Source organism: Palaemon carinicauda, chromosome 20, assembly GCF_036898095.1.
Source record: "Palaemon carinicauda isolate YSFRI2023 chromosome 20, ASM3689809v2, whole genome shotgun sequence".
Taxonomy (NCBI): Eukaryota; Metazoa; Arthropoda; class Malacostraca; order Decapoda; family Palaemonidae; genus Palaemon; species Palaemon carinicauda.
Window position 1 is genome coordinate 90,142,354 of NC_090744.1, and position 25,170 is coordinate 90,167,523.

A 25,170-nucleotide genomic window follows, 5' to 3' on the forward strand; every position below is an offset into this window, starting at 1 on the left:
TTAGCTAAAAATCGTCACTTACGAACAAAAGTGACAGCCAGGCCATGCCTATAGCAAGTATGAACATGAAAATTAGCAAATATAAAGCTTTTATATATATATATATATATATATATATATATATATATATTAATATATATATATATATAAAGTATATATATATATATATATATATATATATATATATATATATATATATATATATATATATGTCGCGAACAAAGTGAATAACCTTATAAAGGACCTTTAAGGGATTATTTAGATATATATATATATATATATATATATATATACTTATATATATATATATATATATATATATATATATATATATATATATATATATATATATATATATATATAAAAGCTTTATTTTTGCCAATTTTCATGTTCATACTTGCTATAGACATGGCCTGGCTGTCACTTTTGTTCGTAAGTGACGATTTTTAGCTAAAAAATCAGTGCGGAGAAGCAAACTACTCCTAGAGTTTTACAAATATTTTAATGATTTTCATAGCGTTTAATGGGTGTTATATGAACTAAATTCATACTAATTTTCGTATTTGATACTTGCCATAGAAAAGTCACAGTAGACATTTTTTCGATATCTGCAGGAGGCCGATTTTCAAAGGCACCGATAATTACTCGTAGAATACTTTACATATCTAAACTAAATTTTCAGGGATTTATGGGATGAATATTTACTTTGTCTATAACAATTTTTATGTAGAATAATTCATATATCCAAATGAAAATTTTAGGAATTTATGTGAAACATAGTTTCTCTGTTCCTGCCAAATTTCATGGTAATATCTATAATTGAAAAGACACAATTCTCATGTATCGGTCTTAAATATCCTGTTATATGTAGCAACATTATAGTGGACTTCGTGATAGTGAGCGACAACATCCTTTCTCTCATTCTCAACTACCTTGAGTGTGTATCCCCCTACCAAAGTGAACAAGTCTTTACCCAACATATATCGTGTGTAGTGTGTTCAAGCCATAGAGAAACTCTATAGGTGATTCCAATATTACTGTGATTTTGTAAGTGCCGAAATTATATCAATTTTTTGTAACTGGCCCTGTGAGGTTTATGCGAAAACGTGAAGTGTATTCATTTTGGCATAACTGTTCAATTACTTCGTGTAAGCTAAAATCTATTAAGTCTATCAGTTACATTATGTAATTTCTATAAGAGTTTAATCATTAGAATGTTAAAGGTTAACTATTTTCATTAATTATCAAGACTGAATATTTGTGTAAAATTTAATTTCCAGTGAAACAAGTTGTTATATAATTTTCATAGTGTAATATTCTCTTGCCGTAGTCTAAGGTTTTGTTCAGATTTAATATTTCGAGTCAAGTGATTGTATGATTTTCTTAAGCATTATTTTCTGGTCCTAGTCTAACTTTTAGTTCAGAGTTAATATTTCGAGTGATTTATTTTTAGTGTAAATTCTTTCAAAGTGTTATAATTTTTATAGAATATATTTATTTTTGTAAAGAGTGTATTATTTCAATCACCAGTGTTTCATACAGAACTTTCTCATATTCCTGTTCAAGAATCGAAGCGAGAGGTTGTTTTGAATAATTCTTAATAATAATTACCCAGTTGTTTTGAGAGTACTTAAGAGAATTTTGGATATTCAATGTTTTTATATATTGCCGTCTGGAAGTCATATAATTTACTCAGAGCTCGGTTATTATTCAAGTGTAACAGATTTATGTAAAAACAAACAGCCACCTGTAACAAATAATATATATTTTGTGGTGCCCACACCTGGGACTAAGATAATATATATATATATATATATATATATATATATATATATATATATATATATATATATATATATATATATATATATATATAAATATATATATATATATATACATATATATATATATATATATATATATATATTATCTATCATTATTAATTCAATGCAGGACAAAAACCTCAGACATGTCCTTCCATACGTGTCTGCCTATGGTCTTTCTATGCCAGTCTTTACCTACAAATTTTCTTATCTCATCAATCCATTGACTTCTCTTCTTTCCATGCTGAGTTTGTAATCTCCAGGGACCTATTTAGTTATTATTCTTGTCCATCAATTATCTATCGTTCTCATCGTATGTCTTGCCCACATTTATTTCTTCTTTTTACAAGTTAAAATATCCTCTACTTTAGTTTTCTCTGGGGACCATGTTACTCTTTTTCTGTCTCTTAGTGTTATTCCCATCATTATTCTTTCCATAGTCCTTTGAGTTGTAACTAGCTTATGTTCTAAGGCTTTAGTAAGGCTCTAAGTTTCTGATGCATAAGTTAATACTGGTAGGACCATCCGACTAAATACATTTCTTCTTAGAGTGAGTGGCATTTTAATTTTCCTAATCTCATTTTGTTTACGAAAATCTCTCCAGCCCATGCTTATCCTTCTTTCAAGTTCGATCTACTGTCCTAGGAAGCACTTACTGTCTGTTCTAAGTATGTATTTTTATTAACATTCTATATGTAAAGGTAAACTATTATGTCTCTTATAAACCAAATATTTTGCATAGGGAGCTTTCTCATTAAGATAAAAATAAATCATCATCATCATAAAAAATTCCAGTATAAATAAGGAGAGAAATCTTTTTTTTTTTTTTTTTTTGGAAGAAATTCTTTCCTGGGAAGGTTCTATTTGAAGTGAATTATTTAATCTGAAATTTTAAAAACCAAAATTTCTTCTATGCAAATCTGTCTCCTTAGTAGGAAAGTTATAGGAGGTTTTCTCTCTGGGTGTTCATATAGGTTTTGTTTATTGAATTACTCATCTGTGATAACGGTAGTGTTCACAAGGATAATAATTTTCTCTAAAAGGAGATCTAGAAAGAAGATAGTTTTTTAGGTCTAGTAATGGTGATAAAAGGTCATGGAAAATTAACACAAGTTATAGAATGATAGATTCTGCAAGTTTCAGATCCCATAAGAGTTTATTGAATGAACTGTCCCTTTATGAAACATGGATTATCTTCTGTGTGTTCAAAAATTGTCCCATACTGATGCCCTGTATCATGTAATTGCTAATATCTTTCTTCACTGATCTTTACCTGTAAATATTGTTGCTTTCTTTACATCTCTCGGTCGAGTGTTCAATAGGAGAGGCATGAAAGCTCTTGCTTTACATTATTATTTTGTCGGATTACAAATAAGTTCAGATATCTCTGGAATTTTTTTAACTAACTTAAGACTTTATCTAAGGTGTGAAACAAATTTTTGATACCAAAGTATTGTATGGGATAGCAAGGCAAGTTCAGACATTTTTTTTTATTTTGGACCTTGTCTGAGACATAAAACCAATAAAATATCTTCTTCCTTATTTCATGCGTTTTAGTCCTAAGCTCAGATAGTCTCTGAAGAATAGGACAAGTTCAGACACAATATACTTTATACAAAGAGTACAACGCTGTTCTCAGTTTTTTAGGAGGCAAACATAGTTTATTATGTTGTCTTTAAAGCTGTACTCTAGCATGATCCGAGTTTACATGTTAGTTCAGACGTTGGTGGAGTATCTAGCCTGGTTAAGATATTCACTATCAGATATGCTTCAATTATTATCTGAATATCAAGTCAGTTTTCATAATTATTCTTGATTCCGAGGATAAGTCCAGACACCATTTCTCTTCTGATAGTCTGGAATAGAGATAAATCCTGGAATATTAACTAAACTGAATGACTTCAATCATTCTTCAACACAAGATCTACTTAGGGAAAACTGAAGTTTCTACTATATTTCAATGCCGGGAACTGAAATTGGCCAGGGAAAATCTTAAATTGCAACTGAACAGTAAATAGTCCTGGTAATGACAATAAAAATGTCGTGATAAGCTTTGGAATTGAAGTGATATAAAGAAATCAAAACCGTTTAGCTGTAAAGTAATTATTGATTTCATAAATTGGTCTCTCACTGGGGCCTGGGAGGCCATTCACGGCTGAGATGCAACAGTTGCACTATGAAGTAAAAATTGAAAGAAGTTGGACAGGTATAAGGAAGAACGGAAGCAGAAACAGAAGCAGCAAGAAGTATAGAGCTAAAGAGTGGGTGCAGCCAAGGGTTGGATGGACACTGCAAAGGAGTTTTAGGTTTTCACTCACAAAAAGTTTATAACAAGTTGAAAATTTCAAGGAAGTCTCAGGAAACCTTCCCTAATAACATGCCAAAGTCATCAAGAATCCCCTGCGAGGGATTTAAAAAATTCAAGATGGCGTCAAGGATGGCTGCCAATTTTAAAATTTTGCCATATTTTAATTCCCAGACATCACAGACTAAAAAATAATGTTTCAAAATATAGGTTTATTGGAATGTTAAGTTCAATACCTACAGTATTTTGAAGATCAAATGATATTTTCATGGCATTATTTGCTATAAAAAGAACAAAGGGTGTATTTTTCTAACAAATTGAACACAGCATTGGATATTAAAATCTTATTACACCGGGGATAACTGGCAAGACTTAGCTGCTACCTTAATTATAAGTTGAAATGTTTAGTTTGTAATTTGAACCCTATAATTTCAAGTGTTTTATCAATAAATCGATTACAGTGATGATCCTCATGCATCATCTTCATTGTCAGCTTGGAGAAACTTGTTCTTCAGTGTCTTGATCTTCAAGGAAGGATGGCATTGGTACTACATTGTTGTAGGTTTGACAACTACAGTTAATACACAAGGTAGAACATTGCACTCCCATCTTCCTGCAGTCCCATGATGTTCCACAGCCATCTGCTTTGCAACCACGGAAGATCATGTTAACCAGAATATCGGACATTGCTCCAGTTTCACTGAAGTTAGGATGCCATCCAGTTTCCATACCCATGCTGTTAGGTGCAAGAGCATGTCCATCCATTCTTGAACAATGGGATATATTCGGAATGAATGCTGCTTGGCTGCTACACTTGTTGGAGGCAAACTTGCTAGTTGGAAGGAGGAAGACAGTGATGTTCTGGTGACTGCTATTTTGTAGGCAATGTGGCAGAACTCATCCAGTGAATCCCAGTCAGGCGGACCATAGAGCTTGAGGAAGAATCTTTCACCTGATTCTTGCACTTGCTGATGAGGGCTGTCTACATTAGTGAAAGTCTTGAGTTGATTGCACTGCTTCTTGTTGTGCACAAGATTGAAAGACTTATGCTTGCCATTGTGGTATACAGCAGATACTGTATCACAACCAGGGATGTAATGCATTACCATTAAATGTTGACTAGTTTCACCAAGGCTTCCCTGAATTTCATGAACCCTGTAGGATGTTATGGGATTTGTAGAACACAGCATGTACAGGTCCACGTTTGTAGTAGCTTGAGTTGCCAAGCATCACCAGAAGGTCAGTGTCAGTTCCAATAACAACGACTTTCAGAACGCTGGACCTACTTGTAGTAATCAGAGAAGCTGACACTGCTCAGAATATGAATCAGCTCATGTGAGGCATATCTGTCATGAATGCACACTGTAATGGCAAGTAGAACTGGAGAGACAAATGACATTGGTTTGCAGGCAGAAATAATAGTTGACTATTGTAATGCATCGCCTGCTCACTATGCCAGCATTTTTGCACTTTGGGCCCAAGAGTTTGCGCAGAAAAATATTCAGCGACCCAGGGATCATAGACAAACCATTTTCGGTATCATCCAAAGTTAGATACTCACTGAGGTCAAAATTTATACAGATGTGTGAATGTTATCCTGAATGATTGAGGCTGCCAATTCCTTTATCCACTCATTTTCTCCTGCTTTGTCAGCTGCTCTGTCTGCCATCCAATTCTCTTAAAGTATGAGGTGAGTTGAGTCCGGGAAGCTAAACGATACTTGATTTTCCAGGTAGGCCAGTGATGATTATGTTCTCTTGATATATTTCTTTCAGTTTCTGTTTGAAGTACTGTAGGGAGTACCCCTCTTCACCATTCATGCATGTCTCCATCAACATCATGAGGTCAGATACAGCATACTAACATTCGTCATTCTCATACAGAAAGGCACAAAGCTCATTGAACGCAGCTTGCCTCTCAGCATCAGGTTGCTTGGGAACCAATATATGTGTTTCAGAATTACTGAGGAACTCTTGCGGTGATATTTGGCCTTGGCAGCGACCAAATCAGAGGGTACGTCTAACAATCTTTTGGCAATAATCTTTACCCACTCATCATTTCTCTCTCTTGCCCTGTCTAATAGGTTTTGTCTGAAGGGCACTGTCTCCAAATTGCTGACTGACTTCTTTCTTTTTGTGGTAAGTCTGCTAGATGTTGCCAATGACTCAGAACAGAATAGACAATGCATTGTGATGATAACTTAGGGTTTTGCTGGTGGTTCCTCAGACTTACTCTTCTGTGACTTGATTGAGGATTCCCTAGTCACCTAGTGTATGCCATCTTGCAGGCAATGTGGACCTTGAGTGGCTCCTGAGTCTCCAGGTTCTCATGAGGTCCACCCTGTCATTCCACACTGGCTGCTAAAAGAGACCTCCTGCCTTTAGGATCAACTTGTACACAATCTGTTGTACATATCTTCTCGTATATGGGGTACACTTTCATCTCTATATGTGAGAAGGAAACTTAGTATCTTTCTCTTGCCCAGCAATGAATAGTTTTTGTTATGATACCATGATATATACTTATTCTATTATAGAAATAATGCTTTCAATTTCTTTATTTTGTCTAAAAACCTATATTTTGACACTACATTTTCGTGTTTATCTTGACTACAGGCAGTTATGGAAAAATATTTTATTGGCGGCCATTTTGGATGCCATCTTGAACTTCTCAAAAGGCTCGCTGTGGATTTTTGGGGACTTTTAGTACGTCGTGTGGCAAGGTCTCTTGAGCACTTCTTGAAAATTTCAGCTTGTTATTGATTTGTTTTACGGTTAAAACCATAGTTGAGATAATGGTCTCGGAGACAATGTAAGGTGCACTGTCGGTGCTAGGTCCCCAAGGAGATAAATTATCAAGGATGTTTTTGCGGACTGGTCGGATTATGCTAATAATATTTGAATCAATATTTGAAGATTATGATTTGAGCGGATTGTTATTTTCTTAAGCTTATTAGTTGACTTGAACTTGTATTGATTCCAAAAAATAAGATTTGTCCTATTTTGAGAGCATGGCTAAAATGAAATAAAAATAAAGAAGTAAATGCTTTAGGTGATGAAAACTCAAAGAAATAACTAGTCAATAAAGAAAATTACGTAGTTATTGGTCAGCTCTTTTCAGTCAGTTAAAACAAATAACTAGCGAACTAAAGCTGTTTATGTAGTTATATTGCAATTGTAAAAATACATTAAAAGATTTCGTAACCTTTTCGTAATCTCAGATAAAAGGAGTATATGTTTTTGTGTACAGACGTTATCATTCAAATGAATATAATCAATGTTTTAGAAACTGAATGTCAAAATGACTTTCCAAATATTATTTCTGATAAATAAGAATAAACATTTGTCTATTTCAACAGAGGGCCTTTTCAGTGGACATTCCCATCACAGAACTTATAACAGATTTTAGCAATTCTAACTCAGGGAAAACACGAGTCAGTCTGAAGAGAAAACGAGGGAAAAAACTTATAACATCTGCTTGAAAATAATTCAAATAACTGGGTGTTTCTCGAGCGTTATTCTCAAGAGATTTCAGAATAAGAGGAATGGAGATATACCTCTGTGTCGCCATGTTTTCTTTAGAGAATTATTGATGAAGGAAGGTACGTTGAAATTTGATGGAATTGTTGTGAATGTTGCTACACCGATTTACCTTTGTTCATTTATCCATCAGTTAAACTTATAAAATGTCTATTGTACTTATCAATGTCTTGATTATTTTATTAAGGGGATTATCAGTTAATTTCTTACTTATCACTATTTTAATTTATTTGTCTATCCGATTAATCTAGAAAACGAACATTATGTATTTCAATGAACTCATATTTATATCTAAAGGTTTATTGACTCATATCATATTTGATTATTATTTCTTTCATTTTGGCATGTGCCTGATGGAAAATGTGTCACCTGCCGTCTAAGTCTAACTCAGAATGCTTTTAAACACATAACTGAACATACACACACACACGAAAACGATATACATACAGTTGAAAATTTTCCTTCGAGAAATATATAGTTTCCGAAATATGATTTTAAAAGCAAACTGAGGAAAGAAAATATGGCGAGGAAGAGACATTGTTAGGTTGTTCGTTTACTTTACTTACTTACTTTGACGGCTGCTTTTCTGGTCCCATACAGCAGGGGAACCCCACTCTCTACAGGACCTCCACTGTCGTTTTACCTTGTTTGTTCAGAGTATTTATCGTTTCATATCGCATATTGTTCATTTACTGTTGAATCGTCACTGTTGTATGACTAATGAAATAAGAAAGTCTTCAGTTTCCTTTTGAAAGCCTTAATGTCTTCAATCATTCAGATGACTCGTGGGGGCTTATTATATAGTCTCGTGGCCGCATATTTAAAGGCTCTGAAGCCTAAAGTAGACATATATCTAGGTTCAAATAGTTAGAAGCCATCTGTAACTATTCTCGTGTCGACACGATTTGTTGGCGGTTCTATATTTAGGAATTCTCTAAACTATTTTGGACGACCAGTTTTGATAACTTGGTGGGTTATTGTACATATTTTACATCCAAGTCTCGCTTTTATCCACAGCCAGTGTAAATCAATTAGTATAGGGGTGACCCTTTCTCTAGGTAGGACACTTTTTATCAGTCTTGCTCCTCTGTTTATTATGTTTTGTAATTTCTTAAGTTGTACTTTTAGTAAATTATAATAGATATTGTTACAGTAGTCAATCCTGGTAATAACACATTTTATCACAAGTTTCTTTACAGAATTCTCGTCCAGGTACTTTTTTATAAACGCAATATTTCTTAGATGATAACCAGCAGTTTTTATTACATTATTTATATGGACATTGAGAGACAGGTTACAGTCAAGAAATACACTTAGATCTCGAACTTTACTAAATATCGGCAATGAGTCATTATTTATGTTCATTTGAATATTACCCGTTTTTCACGCTGTTTCTCTTACCCACCACCATGAATTCAGTTTTGTTCTCATTTGATTTTATTTGTTTAAATGTCACCCATTCTCTAACACTATCAAGGATTCGGTTTAGAGTTTCAGTAGTGTCGTCTATATCATTTATGGGGAAGTAAAATTGTGTGTCATCTGCAAATAGTTTGAACTTCACACCACGCCTTTGTAGTATTTTCGATATACCAATAGTATAGATGCAGAATAAGATTGGGCCAAGTATACTCCCCTGGGGTATCTCTCTGTTTAAGGGTTCATATGATGAATAAGATTTTTTAATTTGTACACAGTAATTTCTACCAACCAAGTAGTCATTTATGTATTCGAAAGCTTGATCTTCATCGACGATGGACCGTATATCACTTAGTAGCAGTTCATGCACAAATGTATCAAAAGTAGCACTGAGATCGAGCAATATTAAAATACCACATTTATTTTCATCCATCATTTCCAGCATATCATTTACAACAGACCAGATGGCTGTCTCCATAGAGTATAGTTTTCTTAGAGCAGATTGGTTGTCAGGCAAAGCTTCTATTACTTCTAAGTGAAGGACTAGTTGTTCAAGAATTACATATTCAAGCTCTTTTAAAACAAAGGATAGATTCGAAATAGGTCTATATGAGCTTAATTTCTGGTAGTCCAGTGCATTTTTCAGAACTGGTTTACTATAGACATTTTCTCAGATTTGCGAAACTTTCATTCATCAATGCTTGCATTTTCTATTCTCGTTATTATTTCGGCTAGACTAGAAAAGTTTCTCTCCCCAATTACTTCAGATATTGGCATAGGATCGATCGCGCAGTTTGTTTTCTTTGCTCCCAACAGACGTTGGTCATCATGGTCACAGAGAATGTTGTTAGCATCATTTATTTTCATTGTAACTTATTCAATGAATACGGTAGGAGAAAAATTGATTTATGTCTAAAGTTTATTTTCTTTACTAATGCATGTTTCTGTAGAGGTATACTAAATGTAATAAGTTTGTGCACTGGGGAGATAGCACATTTCTCTTCAACTTTTATATCAGACACAATATTATTCATGTCTTCACTTAAAAATAGGTCCAACGTATGCCCAGTTAAAGTAGTTGTACAGTCGACATTATTCACTAGTCGATATGATTCTAATAACTCACTAAATACCAAAGCGTCAGGATTTGATGCGTCATCCATCCAAAAATTGAAGAGTCCACAGATAGCTAATTCCCTTTTCTCTATGATAATCATTTCAATGAGAGCACCGAATTTTTCAAAAAAGATACTAGTATTGGTTTTCGAAGGTTTGTAGACTGTTACAAAGGACAATTTTCTTGTTTTTTTTCTCGTAAAGTTTATTTCTATATATATTCAAAGCTTGTTACACTTCTTCTTTTCTACATTTTGAGATTTGAGTAACTCTTATGAAAAAAGAGTCCGACATCCCTACCAGACCTACCTTCTCTCGGGATATGAACGAAGGTGTGTGTGTGTGTGTGTAGGGGGGGGGGGGGGTAATTTCAGTGATCTTAGCCTTGTCAGAGTTATTTAACCATATTTCAGACAATGCTAGTGGGTGCAAATATTTCCGTTTCATAAATTCTCGAATTTGAATAGTCTTATAACTTACAGATTGTATATTTACATATAAAAGCAAATGATTGATTTGATTAATTATACAAACAGGTTCTTGATATCCTGCTTATTTCTGTTAGAAAAAAAAAAAAAAAAAAAAAAAAAACCACAGATCATGATTCCTATACATCCCTTACGTCAACTGATCGTGTGAGTTTTGCAACGCCAGATACACCAAAGCCTATCATAGAAAACGAGATATAACCAATCAAGCCATAAAAGAGAAACTGGCTTCTCACCCGGTGCCTCCAAAGGGCTAGAGAAAAATTAATATGCCATAACCTATGCTCATAAAGAGATCAATACTTAGCTCACAGGGATGGTGAGGTTGCAACAACCAAAGAAACTACCGCGTTTGAGCGGGACACAAAACCCAGCCTGGCATTCACTATTCAGTAACGTTACCGAGAGCACACCGCAACCCAAGTTTGGAATTCTCCCAATTCTCTATCAGTGCAATATTCTGATCGAATTCTCTGCCAACGATAGACTTCATCAGCTTGAAAGTTAACATTAGAGGTAAAATCTCAGAGTTTACATTTAATCAGTTGCTGACTCATTTTGTTTACATAAACTCTCAAAGAGCGCGAAACAGAGAGGGAGTGAGCGCAAGAGAATTGAAAGGCATAAATCAAAGACCTATTCCCTCTTAATTAGAATTAATAAGTATTACTTTCAATGATACACCATTGGATTCCCCTCTTCTCATGCATCAGAATAAAAGCCACCGACTAATTGCTCAAGTAAAATCAATCATGTGACGATTGATTTTAGAGAACCTAGAAAAATCATTTCTTTTTATCATGGATCAACCGAGTTTTATAACTAGTAATATCTGCAATGCTTACTCCACGAGGACACATACCCGCTCACACGCCAGTTGAGTATATCTCGATTTTTTTTTTCTAAATCACATCATTTAAAAAAAGTCCATCAAATATTTAAACTCATTAAAGCAATAAACTGAATTTCACCTCGTTACGCAATACACTACTATTTATTCAGGGGCATCATGCTATAAAAATTTACCCATCTGTCCAATTAACTCTGGCGGAAAAAACATTCTCGAAGGTTTGGTTTGTACTCCTCCCAAATGATTTTCAATCGAGTTTTATTTTTATTCGCATCTGACCGAGGTAGGCTTCATTATGGATTATGGGATGGCTTCCTTGCAGAAAACTTTAACAGAGAGAGAGAGAGAGAGAGAGAGAGAGAGAGAGAGAGAGAGAGAGACTAATTGTATAAAGTTACTCATACATCATTATATACTGTAAATTTACCGACTTACAAGTTTATATATATATATATATATATATATATATATATATATATATATATATATATATATATATATATATATATATATATATATAAGCAAAAACCGATAAATCGGTTGGAACCTTTGACCGGGGACGCCTCTCCATGTCCTAAAATAAAACAAAGAAAAAATGTTCATCTTTTCAATTGAGCGTCTGAAAGAATTGATATAAAATTACAAATTTTGACCGGGTGTCACCGGTCGCTTGCTTTTGACTTTACCCATAGTCATAAAACGAAACACGGTGATTAGTGATAAATTCATGGAGATAAAATGTATTATTCTACACCTATACTATGCTGAGGAACGCATTATAACTCCAACCTCTGATAAGTATTACCTCTTATTACGTGTTTCCTGTTTCCTACCTTGTTTCTTCTTTCTACCTCTTACCTCCTACCTCCTACATCCTGCTTTCTTATAGTTATACCTCCTACCTCCTTCATCTTTTATCCTACATCCTATATACTTATGTCCCCGGTTGCGCTTGCCAGCGCTCTGATACCTCCTACCTCATACCTTCCACATCCTACCATCTACCCCTTACATCCTACCCCATATCTTTTACCTCCTACCTCCTACATCATACCTCTTATCTCCTACCTCCTACATAACATCTTGCCTCTTACCTCCTACCTCTTACCGCTTACTTCTTATAAGAGGTATATCTCTTACCTCCTACCCTCAACCTCCTACATCTTTTATCCTACATCCTAGATCTTTATACCCCCTACCTCTTACCTCCAACCTCCAACTTCCTACCATCCACATCCTACCTCTTACCTCTTACCTCTTACCTTCTACTTCCTACCTCTTACCATCTACTTCCTACTTCCTACCATCCACTTCCTACCTCTTACCTCTTACCATCTACTTCCTACTTCCTACCATCCACATCCTACCTTTTACCTCTTACCACTTACCTCTTACCTCTTACCTCTTACTATCTACTTCCTACTTCCTACCATCCACATCCAACCTCTTACCTCTTACCTCTTACCTCTTACCTTCTACTTCCTACCTCTTACCTCTTACCTCCTACCTTCTCTACACATTTTCTTTTGTACCCTGCCTCTTTCATTTCTTACCTTTCAACGCTTAATTCACTAGCATACCTCCTACTTCCTACCATCCACATCCTACCTCTTACCTCTTACTATCTACTTCCTACTTCCTACCATCCACATCCTACCTCTTACCTCTTACCTCTTATCTCTTACCTCTTACCTCTTACCTTTTACCTCCTACCTCTTACCTTCTGCTTCCTACTTCCTACCTCTTACCTCTTACCTCTTACCTTTTACCTCCTACCTTTTCTACACATTTTCTTTTGTACCCTGCCTCTTTCATTTCTTACCTTTCAACGCTTAATTCACTAGCATACCTCCTACTTCCTACCCATTACCCGTCACCTCTTACTTACCTTTAGATTTACTTTTACATCTTACCACACGCCTTATTTGTTTACCTAAATTTTTTTTTACCTTTTACCTCCCTTACTATCTATCTCGTACCTCCTACATCCATTCCTTGACTGCCTATCCAGAACTTATGATAGTTTTTTACCTATTAGTATTACGTCCTAATCTCTACAATCAACAGCATTCCCCCTCATCATAATATACATCAACATGGACATCTATCAAGTAACTTATCGTTCCTACAAGACGTACCTACATGCTACACGCTACCATGTGATCTACATTAGTCTTTAACGCCGAGTCCTGTGACTGACACGAAAGATAAGTCAATTACCATTACTACCTTCTCTCAAAAATTGGCAACTCCTCATCATGACTATGGGTAATGTCAAAAGCAAGCGACCGGTGACACCTGGTCAAAATTTTTATTTTTATATCAATTCTTTCAGACGCTCAATTGAAAAGATGAACATTTTTTCTTTGTTCTATTTTAGGACATGGAGAGGCGTTCCCGGTCAAAGTTTCCAACCAATTTATCGGTTTTTGCTTAAATATCACTCTGTTTTTTTTTTGCGCAAGCGTATGTTATCTATTCCTTGGTCAGTAGCCGTGACGTAATTTCATCATTATTACATTACTGAACTGCCGGCTGCCTCAAATCCCGTACAGTTTCCCACAGATAACACCTAAGAATTCGCCGCAGTATGAACAGAAAAGCTAGGTGATCTACTAACACCACGGGACCAAATGTACACAATAGAAAGGTCAAGCAGCTTTATATATGTTGTTAACCTACTAAAAGTAAAATACCTGAGCAGCTTGTTCGGGCGTCAAAAAGTAAGCCATACCGCTTATCTGAAATAGCGTGTTATCTCTCATGTTACCTTACCCCACAAGATAATTGATAATAAGGTAAATTCCAGCCTAATGTAGGCAATACCTAAGTTCAGATTTTCAAAATCTTGTGTCAAACGTCTTTCTAACTCCTTAAGAAACAGAGCTAATGAACATTATCGTAAGCAGAAGAAGGAGTCGTTCAATAACAAAGATCACATGACTTCAGATGTGACATCACGTGATTATCCGAACCATCATAGCAATAATCTAAGACTATGGTTTTAAAATTTGGGGTCGAATGTCTTTGTAGCTCATATCATTTGGGGGCCGATATACAAGCGTTCCCGCTAGTATACTATTTCAAACCTATGTCACGGGACCTTACCCCACGTGACCATCTAAATGCGTTCGCAAATAGCCTAGGCCACAATTTAAGTTCAGGCCTACAAAACCTGGGGTCAAACGTCTTTCTAGCTGATTCAGAGGCTGAGAAACAAGCATTGCCGTTATAATACCTTTTGAAAACTCATATCACGTGACCCTACCCCACGTGACCACCTGGTCACATCCGCACATAGCCTAAGCCACCCCTTATAAGTTTATCTTCAAAACTTGGTGTCGAATATCTTTCTAGCCTATTCAGAAGCTGAGAAATAAGCTCCCCGTTTTTGCTTTTGAAGCGTCTATCTCTATATCTTCCTATCTACCTATGTCACGTGACCTTACCCCACGTGACCATCTAAATGCGTCCGCAAATAGCCTAGGCCACAATTTAAGTTCAGACCTACAAAACCTGGGGTCAAACGTCTTTCTAGCTGATTCAGAGGCTGAGAAACAAGCATTGCCGTTATAGTACCTTTTGAAAACTCATCTCACCTGACCCTACTCCAAGTGACCACCTGGTCACATCCGCACATAGCCTAAGCCACCCCTTATAAGTTTATCTTCAAAACCTGGGGTCAAACATCTTTCTAGCTTATTCAGAAGCTGAGAAATAAGCTCCCCCGTTTTTGCTTTTGAAGCGTCTATCTCTATATCTACCTATCTATCTATGTCACGTGACCTTACCCCACGTGACCATCTAAATGAGTCCGCAAATAGCCTAGGCCACAATTTAAGTTCAGGCCTACAAAACCTGGGGTCAAACGTCTTTCTAGCTGATTCAGAGGCTGAGAAACAAGCATTGCCGTTATAGTACCTTTTGAAAACTCATGTCATGTGACCCTACCCCACGTGACCACCTGGTCACATCCTCACATAGCCTAAGCCACCCCTTATAAGTTTATCTTCAAAACCTGGGGTCGAACATCTTTCTAGCTTATTCAGAAGCTGAGAAATAAGCTCCCCCGTTTTTGCTTTTGAAGCGTCTATCTCTATATCTACCTATCTATCTATATATAGAACACTGAATGTTTATGCAAAATATGCCATATTTTGGCATATCTTTGACATGATATCTCTTGACCCTTAAAAGATAGGGACTTGAAACTTTCAGGATCGCCTAGAAATAATAACAAAAGGCAAATTCTAAAGTTTCAAGCTTCTACTTTGTCGGGAAAGTACTTTTCTAAAAACCCGTATTTACGCGTTTTGGTAATCGTATATAACAGCACTGGCCGCATTTTTGAGAGAGGGCGTTGTTTTGTCCCCGGTCGCGCTTGCCAGCGCTGTGATATATATATATATATATATATATATATATATATATATATATATATATATATATATATATTTATATATATATATTTATATATATATATATATATATATATATATATATATATATATATATATATATACTATCAATATTATAAGATGGTCCCCTGCCTGGAAACCAAACATATAATATTGTATATATTATGGCTGGCAAGCTATAAGACCACTCGAGTTCCAAACTCACCTATTTATTTTTACGTTATAACTGTTACACTTGGAAATATTAATACCCAAACTCTGAGACAGTTATATAAATTCCAGACAGCAATATATAAAACACTGAATATCCAGAGGTCTCTTAAGTACACTCAAAACAAAACTTAAGAATTATTCAAAACCACTTAACTACGATTCTTTAACAGGCGTACGAGCGAATACTAATTTAAACAATGGTAATTGCAATGATACACTCTTTACAAAAATAGATATATTCTATATGAATTACAAAACTTTGAAAGAGTTTACATAAAACAAATAAACCACTTGAAATATTAAGTTGAACAAAACCTAGATTAAGATAAAACTTTTACGATCTGAAAATTATATATTTACTTGACAAGGAAATATCAGATCTGCATAAACAAAAGGAATAAAACTTATGAAAATTATACAATCACTTATTTCAATGGAAATTAAATCTGAATACAATATCTAAGTTTGATTCTTAATGAAAATAGATAATCAGATCCCGATACAATTACCTTTCTCCATCCTACTGGGCTGTTTACAAAAACTCCAAGAGAATTTTCATAAATGCTCACTATGTTTACAAAACCCAACACACCAAAACATTAAAATTTCACTGAATATTTAAAAAAAAATTTAAAACACTGGGCTGAATATGAGAGAGAGGGGGAGATGGCTTTCTTAAGGCTGGAATTCTCTAGTTGATCTATGCAACCCTGGGGTCACCTCTATATGAAATTTGGCTACTTCCAGAAGATTCCAAAAGATTTGGGAGGAGTGGTAGGCTAGCCTAACAGCGATGCCAGAGTTTCCAACTATAACATATCAAACAGAAGACCTCACAGCAACCCTCCCAAGCCAGCTCCGCTCACCCACCATTCTCGGAAATAAAATACAAATATCCTAACATGGATTTTCAGGAAAATTTCAAAAACACAATAATTGCGTATTATCTCTCAAACATGACACAGTACCTCATAGGAATATATATATATATATATATATATATATATATATATATATATATATATATATATATATATATATATATATATATATAAACATTACATAAGCCCTTGTCCATATCTTTCATGGTCACGTAACACTCTCAAACACTACGTAAGACTTAGTAGCAAAATACATGAAAATAAATAAATAACTCTTAAGAATAACGTAAATTTATATATACGGACTTGAATGAAGAATACGATGAAATTAATGACGAAAGTCTCATATAATATACATAATAAACTTAAATCTACATAGAGAAATTCCTCTTATGAGCTGGCTATTCACCTCTTCAATGCACAAATGAAATATATAAATAAATCATGAATAAACTATTGTATTCACTCTACACTAGACCACCTTCGTAAATATATATATATATATATATATATATATATATATATATATATATATATAAATAAATTTCTACCTCATACTTAGGATCGAACGCTGGCCCCTTCTAATGAAAGGCCAGGTCGAAACCAACCATGCCACGAGAGGCCATAAAAGAAATCGGAACCTATCTGCTACCCAGCAGTTCAGGATTTAACTGGCGAGACATCAGTCTCTTACCAGCGAGTTTTCCCCGACTTCCCGGCCCACCACGTGACGCAATTGATAGTAATTCATTCAAATTACCCCTAATGAGTCAATATGAATAAATATCAACACAACATCATGTTCAAATAGAAATAAATTTCTACCTCATACTTGGGATCGAACGGTGGCCCCTTCTAATGAAAGGTCAGGTCGAAACCAACCATGCCACGAGAGGTCGGGAAGTCGGGGAAAACTCGCTGGTAAGAGACTGATGTCTTGCCAGGTAAATCCTGAACTGCTGGGTAACAGTTAGGTTCCGACTTCTTTTATGGCCTCTCGTGGCATGGTTGGTTTCGACCTGGCCTTTCATTAGAAGGGGCCATCGTTCGATCCCAAGTGTAAGGTAGAAATTTATTTCTAATGGAACACGATGTTGTGTTGATATATATATATATATATATATATATATATATATATATATATATATATACTGATATTGATATTATTATATACTGTTTTTAGTAACAAATGGGGAATGGTATTATAAAGGCAATGGTTTCATTCATTCATTTGATGATACTTCTGAACGTTATTTGACAGTTGAACTTACTGTGGAGTTAGTGTTGAGGTGGGCGTCCATTAATGTAATAAATTTTATGCATTGGCATGGAGTGCAATAAAGAATGAACATTCTTGATACTGGATGTAACAGACCTCTTTCCTTCGCTAACCTAATACCGCTGTAGGCGTGTTAATGAATGACGTGACTTGACCGGTGGGGCAATCGTCGGACTTAGGGAGGGAGATTCTCAAGACATTTATTATTATTATTATTATTATTATTATTATTATTATTATTATTTTATGATAAGCTACAACCCTAGTTGGAAAAGCAGGATGCTATAAGCCCAGGGGTCCCAACAGGGAAAATAGCCCAGTGAGGAAAGGAAACAAGGAAAAATGAAATAATTTAGAACAGTAACAGCATTAAAATAAATATTTCCTAAATAAACTATAAAAACCTTAACAAAACAGGAGGAAGAGAAATTAGATAGAATAGTGTGCCTGAGTGTACCCTCAAGCAAGAGAACTCTAACCCAAGACATTGGAAGACCATGGTACAGAGGCTAGGGCACTACCCAAGAGTAGAGAACAATGGTTTGATTTTTGAGTGTCCTTCTCCCAGAAGACCTGCTTACCATAACTAAAAAGTTTCTTCTAACCTTACCAAGAAGAAAGTAGCCACTGAACAATTATAGTGCAGTAATTAACCCCTTGGGTGAAGAAGAATTGTTTGGTAATCTCAGTGTTGTCAAGCGTATGAGAATACAGGAGAATCTATAAAGATTATGCCAGACTATTCGGTGTATATGTAGGCAAAGGGAAGGAACCGTAACCAGAGAGAAGGATCCACTGACCAGTCAAAGGACCCCATAACTCTCTAGCAGTAGTATCTCAACGGACGGCTGGTGCCCTGGCCAACCTACTAGGGGGTATTTCCTATCCCAGAGATTTCATTGCTCCTCACTGGAGGATCTCCTACCCTTGGATATGCTAAATAAGAATCCCAAGCCACAAGCTTTTCCTAAGGAATCGATGTTCACTTAATAGCACTTCCTTTCGTTTCGGTGGCAGTCAGTTTCAAATGAATTAAATCTCTAGTCGTGTTAATCAGCTGATATTGGGAAATTCAAAGAGGGAATTTACAAATGTTATCTTTTTAGAACTATACCTTTAAGAAGACATGAATTATTCCCAATGGTTTAAATGCAACCATTTATTGTTTCTGTAGGGACCCAATAAGGAGAAAAATACACCATGATATTCCAATAGAGGAAACCATAGTTAAATGAAACTTTAAACAATGTGACACCAATGGAGATTTCTTGTTGAATGCTAGGAACCATTGTGCCTAACCTAATTTGGATGCACTGAATTTAGATTTACTGTTTTACAAACATTATTAAAAAAGAAAAAAGAAAAATACCAAAATAGAAAATGGCCACCTGACCAGTCAAAGTTCACGAGATTACATTTTTCAACCTCTGGTGGTTTTCAATTTTTTCGAGACGTGTATATGTTCTATTAACGTAGTCTAGGTGCTTTAGATTAATACATTTTGTTCTTAAGATATTTTACGGAGAAGAATATGTCAGAGAATTACATATAAGCCCATAAATCATACATAAATTATTAGAAATAAATATGGTATCTTGATATACACAGTCTTCTTCTTTCCCCCTGTTATTTCTACATAGAGGGACCGGTTTTCTGATGCGCCCTCCCCAATGCATTCTATCAATGCTATGCTCTTCTAACAAACCTCTCCTCTCAAAATCATCCTTCACGTTATCTTTCCATGACATTTTTTGCCTCCCCTTCGATCTTATTCGCTAAAATGTTCTTCCCAAACCCTCTTCAGTCCTCCCCACCATCAATCCTCAGCACGTGCTCACATCATCTTATCACCTCTGTTGATTATCTTTGCTATGCCTACCATTCTTTTTATTTTTCATTTTTAAATCTTTCAAGCAGTGATATATCCACAATACACCTCAGTATTCTCATCTTGTTCTATCAAGCTTTGCAGCTTCTTTTAGTCTTAAAGCCCACGTTTCCAATCCTGTGCTATAGATTTTGATGTTTATCTTGATTGGCATTTGCATAAACCACTCCTGCTACCTCCCTCCACTTCCTCAAGGCTGCTTTTATCCTATTCTCAACTTCAGCCTAACATCCTTCTTCGTGACTTATAGTAGACCACTTGTTTTATAACTGAGGTTATACTTTCATCGTGGTTATCCAATCCTTACCTTCCCTTCTGCTGACCATAACGTCAGTCTTATTCATACTTACCCTCAAATCATCCTTCTCCAAAATCTCCAGCCACTCTTCAACCTTTTCTGTAAGATTCCGCATTTTCAGTAGTAATCACCAAGTCATCTATATAAAGCAACTTCCACACTCTTATTTTTAATTTTTTTTTTTTATTTATTTTTTTTTTTTAGTTAACACATCCATGACATACACTAATCAAAATGCTCTTAATAGTTACCCATTGTGGAATCCAACACTACCTTCAAATGTTTCTGGTTCCCCAGCTGCTGTTATCAATTTTGATGTACATAGCCATATAACTAAATAGCTAATGAGAGTATTGTAGCTAATTCTGTGCTTCATACTTTTTTTCAGACAGTAAATATACTTTCCTCTTGGTAAGGGTGGAAGAGACTCTTTAGCTATGGTAAGCATCTCTTTTAGGAGGACACTCCAAAATCAAGTCATTGTTCTCTAGTCTTGGGTCTTTCCCTTATCTTGTTCTTTTTCTTTTCAAAAACTATCCTTAATGTCCTCCCTTCAGTTGAAGTGGCTATCTTGGAGGGTATTTAGCCTTGCATGGTGTATCGGCTTCTCCATGTTGACCAGTTTTTCTGACTTTTTCCTATCGCCATAGCTTAAGAGCATTAGACTTTGCCTCTCAATCAGGCTTTGAGCAAATCATAAGTGGAGCTACTCACAGGTCTGGTAACTGCTTGGACCTCGTATACACTGAATCCCCTAGCGTTATAATAAGTAAGGTTGGCTGTCCAGTTACGACATATGATCATGCCTTGATTTCATTAGTAGTGAAGACTGATCAGCCTGTCCCTGATGTATTATACTCATGTAAGATTTATATGAAATCTCAAGCACTCTGGAATGGGATTTTGCATGATCTTTTTGGGTTGAATTAGTCACACTTATATAGGAATGTTGTTCTTTTGAATGAGAATTTAGTCAACATAATTGATAGGTGTATTCCTTCTTATGTGTTAAGTTACTGAGTGAAGGACAAACAATTGATCAATGTTGACTGTAGACATGCTTTTTCTTTGGAAGGGTAACAGTTTACATTTGACCTGAAATAACTATTCTCAGCTTAGAGCTTTTGCTCAGAGAATTTATGCTTCAATGCAAAAGGAATACAATTTAACCATACTAGAAACCCTCTCTGGTACAACCCTGGAACATTATTGGTGGACTACCCTCAAATCAGCACTCTTTGGTCTGGATGCAACAGTTCTTCCTTCACTTGAACCAGGTAGGTCTGTCACTTACTGTCCAAAGGAAAAGGCAACCCTTTTGGCTGATGTCTTTGACAGTAAACAGAGTAATGAGATACTGGAACTTCCTAATTCCTGTTTTCCTGAGGATAAACAAACTAGTTTAACTTTTCGATCTCAGCAAATTAAAGTTCTCTTGATAGACCTTCAGATGCTTATGGAGGTAAAGACCCAAATGGCATTTTTCCTTTGTTTTTTATAAAGACTGCAGATTTTTTAGCTCTAAAGTTATCTGTTATTTTGCGCAAGTTTTCAAGAAGAAGAAAAACATTTAACACTTGTTGGAGAATTGGTTCTGTTACTCCACTCTGTAAATGTGTTTGTAGTAGCTGAAGTCCAACTGATTACCGCCCAATTTCCTTAACTCCATATTATCTAAAGTTTTTGAACGTTTTTTGGCAAAACGTCTTAATAGGTCTGCTGAAGGTAATCATCTGTTCCCTACTTTGTAATTTGGTTTTAGTAAACGCCTTGGAGCATATGATTCCCTTCTTACATTCTCCAATGTTGTACTGTGGTCAAGAAGTTCGTACAATTGGGGTTGATTTTAGATCTGCCTTTTACCATGTTAAGCATGAGGACATTGTTTTCAAATGCAAACAGTTGGGAGTGGGTGGGTCATTTCTTTGCATCATTATTGAACTTTTAAGCAATAGATCGCAAAAAGCTGTTTTTGATGGGCACCATTATGAGTATATGAATGTGATAATTGGTTTTCCCCAGGGTAGTGGTCTTGGCCCATTACTTTTCATACTATATACACATGGCATGTTTTTTGGCATTGAAAACAAGCTTGTTGCACATGATGCTAATCTCTTTGCATCAATTCCATCTCCTGAATGTAAATCTGGAGGTATTGAATCCATAGATAGAGATATAGCAAATAATGGGGTATGAAGTTAAATCCTAAAATAACTCAAAGTATGATTGTAAGTAGGTCAAGGACAGTGGTTCTTATACATCCGGAGCTCAGTATTATTAATGGTTTTTTTTAACTGTTTGACTCTTTAAAAATTTTTGGTGTGATTCTCGATGGCAAATTTACTTTTGAGAAACACATTTGGTCTGTGTTTTCTTCAATTGCACAAAAAAATGGCTTATTGAGATTTTTTTTTGTTAGATTTTCGGTGATCAATCTAATTCTTTCATTCTACCTTGTTTTCATCAGCTGATTCTCATCTTAATTTGTTGGACAGGAACTTACGGTCTATTAAATTTTTTATGCCTGATATAGATGTTAATCTCTTGCACCGTCGTTGAATTATTTCATTATTCATATTGCATAAGGTTTTATATATATATATATATATATATATATATATATATATATATATATATATATATATATATGTAATTCAGACCATCCTTTACATTCAGATCTGCCCCGGACAGTTAGATCCTGTTCGTAATACTAAGCTTGAATTTAATCCTAATAGTCATGCTTTCTCCATCTTGAGACTCAATACTTCAAAGTATTCTAGAAGTTTTATTCCAGCTGTGACAAAGCTTTGGAATGAGATTCCTAATAGGGTAGTTGAATCAGTAGAACTTCAACAGTTCAAACTTACAGTAAACGCTTTTATGTCGTACAGGCTGACATAAGTCTTTTTATAGTTTATATATGAAATATCTGTTTTAATATTGTTAATGGTTTTAAAATGTTTTATTTTAATTGTTCATCACTTCTTATAAAGTTTATTTATTTCCTTATTTCCTTTCCTCACTGGGCTATTTTTCACTGTTGCATCCCTTGGGCTTATAACATCTTGCTTTTCCAACTATGGTTGTAGCTTGGCTAATAATAATAATAATAATAATAATAATAATAATAATAATAATAATAATAATAATAATCAGGAGGAGCAAATAAGTGTTATCGAAAAAAAACAAGAAAATTTATTCAAATCATAACACTCTGATTTGAATAGAATGAAAAGGTTTTTTATTTATCTTAAAAATCTTGATTTAATCCGACCCTCACACACACACACACACACACACACACACACATATATATATATATATATATATATATATATATATATATATATATATATATATTTTTGGGCTCAAGCCATGTCGTCCTGATGGAAGTTCCTAAAGGGTTGCTTCCTAGGGTATATTACAACTACGGCGATATTCCCAGAGAATTTACCTTAAGGTACCAGAATTCTAACTCCTGGAGCGAGTATCCCTCGTGAAAGGGATATCGCGACATATCAGAGGACGTATTCTAGACACGTCACATGGCAATCTACATCCTGGACAGAGATTTCGTCTCGTAGGAGGTGATTGGCGAGATACGAATTCGGGAAAGAAAAAGGGTAGCCGCTCCCAAGGCTTCCCTATCCCCCGATTCGTATGCGTGCCTGGCGCCAATCCTGGCGCCATCTGCATTCCTTTTTGCGTAGCTTAACAACTCGGTGTTTTTTCCTGTTTTTCTCGCAAATCTTGGATTTATTCGGCTTTTCATGGCTCTCCGTCTTCGTTGGCCTCTGATAAGTTGAGTATAGTGTCTGTTATGTATAAATGTAGGCTCTTGGTTAAATTTTGAGTGATTAATAGGATTAATCTTTGATACAAGAGCCGTAGCCTACCAGAGGTGTCCTGGACACTGTCGCTCGCTAGGTATAAATTAGTTAGTCAGAGCGACATTCCTGGTTGTTTTGCTTTAATAAATTTTAGCTATTTAGCATTACATAGGATTTCCTTTCGTGCTTAGTATTATTTGGCGAAGTATTCGCCATTCTGGCCTACGCTAGGCCATGTAGCCTAGTCGTTTGGTCCTAGTACTTCATGCATGAATTTGGTTTTTCCGAGTGTAATTAAAATTTTATTGAAGCTTTAGGCTATATTTTATACATTTTAGACTGTGTGGAATATTTCCAAGATTGTATACGTGTGAGTTTCGGTGAATTAGGTAATCGATTCTCTTGGTGCCTAGGCTAGTTGCTTATGGAGCCTTAGTATACTTTATCATACTCCCCGGTTGCTTTCTTTTCTTTGGAGAAGGTATGCAATCCCTTTCCCTCTGTTTAAGCCTTGGGCTTATCCCTAAGTGGTTTTTTCCGAATTTATTTTTGATAAAACTATACTAGGGTGTTACTGTACCTTCCTGTTCCTGTAGTTATGGTTCAAGAGGGACAGAACAACAGAGTTTTTAGTCTGAGTCTGTGTTGTCTGGCTTGGGGCTGAGTCCCCCTCGCTGACCTAACACATACAAAGGGAGCTTAGCTCCCTTAGGTCACTACCGAAGGTTTCTGTAGTTATGATTCCTTCTTTTGTGATCTACCAGACTAGTCCTGTTGCTGGGGGAGGATAAGTTCTTCCCTTGGGAGTAGCAACGCCTTCCTT

At 35.4% G+C, this 25,170-nt stretch overlaps 1 protein-coding gene across 1 annotated transcript in view; it reads left to right on the forward strand.

Moving 5' to 3' along the window:
- Positions 1 to 7,642: 7,642 nt before the first annotated feature.
- The window catches only part of LOC137659524 (uncharacterized), a 67,858-nt gene continuing 50,330 nt past the window's right edge, over positions 7,643 to 25,170 (forward strand). The window contains exon 1 of the mRNA XM_068394395.1: positions 7,643 to 7,729. The gene's annotated coding sequence lies outside the window, so the exon portion shown is untranslated. The remainder of the gene's footprint in view (positions 7,730 to 25,170) is intronic.